The sequence below is a fragment of the Bactrocera tryoni genome, chromosome 5 (genome assembly GCF_016617805.1).
Source record: "Bactrocera tryoni isolate S06 chromosome 5, CSIRO_BtryS06_freeze2, whole genome shotgun sequence".
NCBI lineage: Eukaryota > Metazoa > Arthropoda > Insecta > Diptera > Tephritidae > Bactrocera > Bactrocera tryoni.
In genome coordinates this window covers 11,099,676-11,102,727 of record NC_052503.1, presented here as the reverse complement: position 1 = coordinate 11,102,727, position 3,052 = coordinate 11,099,676, and the positions used below count along the sequence as shown (strand labels likewise).

Sequence of the window (3,052 nt, the reverse complement as noted above, 5' to 3'; positions counted from 1 at the left end):
ATTTATTGTCCGCATACCCACTAAACGTCTCTTTACATTTATTTAGTTCATGCATTCCCAAGTTAATAATAAGTTAATTTATTTTGGTAAAACTAAGGGTTAAGTTATCCTCGTTCTACTTTACATTATCATCATAAGAGTTACACTACTGCCATCTCTCTTACATACATTAATTAAGCTACCATAATCAGGCATATTAAGGCATCATCACCTGATGCTTGTCGTTGACCGTTAACTAAATATCACATATTAATTGCTAAGGTGAGAACGCCAGTTGGATTTTGGACATCACGTCGCCCAGGCGTGTAGTATTAAATCGGTAAACAAAAAATATATAGCCATTAGGCTACTTTGCTTTTATGATCATGCAATTTATTTATTTTTTTTTTAATTTATTAGGATTCCTTATTTTGAAATTGAGGTAGCAGATATTTGAAGCTCGAAGAAATTTCTACAAATAACCCACTTCGCTTTGGGAACCAATGCAGTGGTATGCCATCATTTAATGTGTTGTTTATAATTTGAACCTTTCCAAGTCTTCCGCTGATAAATCTATTGTTTTGCAGACAAATTTACCAGCCTCTGAATAAATTGCCTGAACGTATAAACTCTAAATAAGTAACACAAACTCGGATTCTCACAACAGTTTGAAACTATCTGCACATCTTCCAGCAAACTTTGTTATTTTATAAAAATGTCATCTGCACCATATAACGGAGAATTAAGACAAAGGGTGGAGCGTTGTTTGGGTATAGACAAATGGCATTTCGATGTCTGTCTACTGGACATATTAGCAGCAGCGCACCTCGAATATCAAATCACTCCATATGAAGAGGATAACGATATACATAAACGAGAGGCAGAAGAAATGCTATATGAAGACGAAGAAGACGAAATAATGTTGAGAATTTACGGACCAAAACTGTCGCGGAACAAAGAAAGCTTTTCGGATTGTTCTGTATATATACAGCGTATAAATGAGTTGTTACTGTCTTTCCCTTAGACACGGATACAATTTATTTGTGTAAAATATAAATAACATTTCGTTTTTCAAAGCCTCGGAGAAAAACAATGAAAATGTAAGAGTATGTACATTTTTACCATATTTAATGACATCGAAATATTTCGAAAGAAATTGTTAGAAATAAATAAAATCTTTCTAAAGTATGCAAATCGAATAATATACATACATACATACCTTTATTTTACTAAGCGATAAGAACACCAAAGTTCCAAGTCTTATTTATGACTTTAGTGAAGCAACAAAGCAATGGCTCATTCACAAACAACTTTCTTCGCTTTGCATGGCAATTCATACCTTCAACGAGAGAACGTAGAATGCAAAACGTATGCGAGAATGGAGGCTTTTCCTACCATGATTCTCTCTAATAAAAAGATGAAAGTTGTCCAGCGGTTTGCTACGTCTTCCTGCTTTTCGCTTCGATGTGAACGAAGTGATTTTCTGTAGGATATGGCATTCTACAGCTCACTCTCTCGGATCGCCGCGCTGCTGTAGAGAAGCTACACTAGATGGCGCTGTTGATGGCATAAACATTTTATTTTTTTCTTTTTTGAAACATACCTACTTATGTATTTCACATGCTAAATACAGCTTTAGCTCTACGTTCCTCTGTAGGTCCGTATAAAGAATGACAAACTTTGTTTGGTAAACATACAAGCTTTTGTAGTATAATTCTAGATACAACAACAACAGTAGGTCTGATAGTTGCAAATAAAATCTGCTGAATATAAAAGCTATACCGTATACGATTGCTTCTACATTGTTTTTGGAATTTCAGAAAGAAATATTTCCATATCCACAACTTACCGATGATAACATGTGAATTTTCTCAACTGTAGTAAGCAACACTGATTAAAAAAACTAACTGTGTTGAAAAAAAACTTCTTATCTAATTCTTATCTCAAGAATGTAACTTTCTATCAAAATTTTCAGAGAAAAACATATTAAATATGGTAAAATTAAATAAAGGAATCTATTTCGAGGTTCCCTGCTTTTTTTTTTAAGAAAAAACACAGAAACTTTAAATTTAATATTATCATTCGAAAAAAACATCCTTTGGTATTTATTTTTGGAAGATTACCTCTTTCAAATTTTGACCGCGGCTACGACTGAGAGGCTCCATCCGTTGAGTCCAATTTTCGATAACTCATTCGAGCTTTCCAACTGGTAACTGAATCGATTGTCCGCATAGTCTTTAAGGGTGTGATATGACACAATCTTGGTGACCAAAAAACCGGTCAAAAACGTGAAATTTTTAGCTCACCGAAGTGTTTGTGGGGTCGTCTTGTTGAAACCAATTGTCGCCGAGATCACGAGCTTTAATTTCAGGCATCAAATAGTCAGCTATCATGGCGCGATAACGGTCCTCATTGATGGTTATGTTCTGCTCTTCATCATTTTGAAAAAATATGGACCGATGATTCCATCGGCCAACAAACCACATCAAACGTTTGTTCTTTTTTGGATGAAATGACAGTTCTGGAATCTCTTTAAGTTGCTTATCGCCCCAAATGCGGCAATTTTGCTTATTTACATACCCATTGAGCCATAAATGAGCCTCATCGCTGAACAAAATTTGGCTTGAAAACGTCGGATCTTCTTGGAACTTTTCAAGAGCCTATAGAGTGAAGCGATGTCGCCTGGGAAGGTCGAGCAGCTACAGTTTTTACACAAGCTGTTATTCTTACGCTTTTAATTTAAGATCTCGTCGTGAAATGTGCCAAGTCGTTCCATCGTCGTCGTCAGTCCGAGTTGCTGCGAACGTCACCGAATCGAGTCGGCACAGTCTTCGTGTACACTTTTTTAGACAATTCTGTTATCGATCCCGAAAATCTATTTTTAAAATGAGGTCATATACATATGTAGGTTTTTTCATCTTTCAACCAATTTTGGCATTTTTTCCTGCATCAAAGCAGGCAGCGATATTTATATATTTTTCACAAATTTATTTACTTTTAATTCTTTCTTAGGAAACTTGCCTTTTACGCTTTCGTAATAGACACACTTCCATTTCTATACAAAATGTTGACA

General features: G+C 35.2%; 1 long non-coding RNA gene across 1 annotated transcript; it reads left to right on the top strand.

Moving 5' to 3' along the window:
* The first annotated feature begins 235 nt into the window (after window positions 1-235).
* Window positions 236-1,092, top strand: LOC120777775. The gene is made up of 3 exons (XR_005705541.1): window positions 236-319; window positions 400-490; window positions 567-1,092. It is a non-coding gene; the product is annotated as an uncharacterized LOC120777775 (long non-coding RNA).
* The last annotated feature ends 1,960 nt before the right edge of the window (window positions 1,093-3,052 follow it).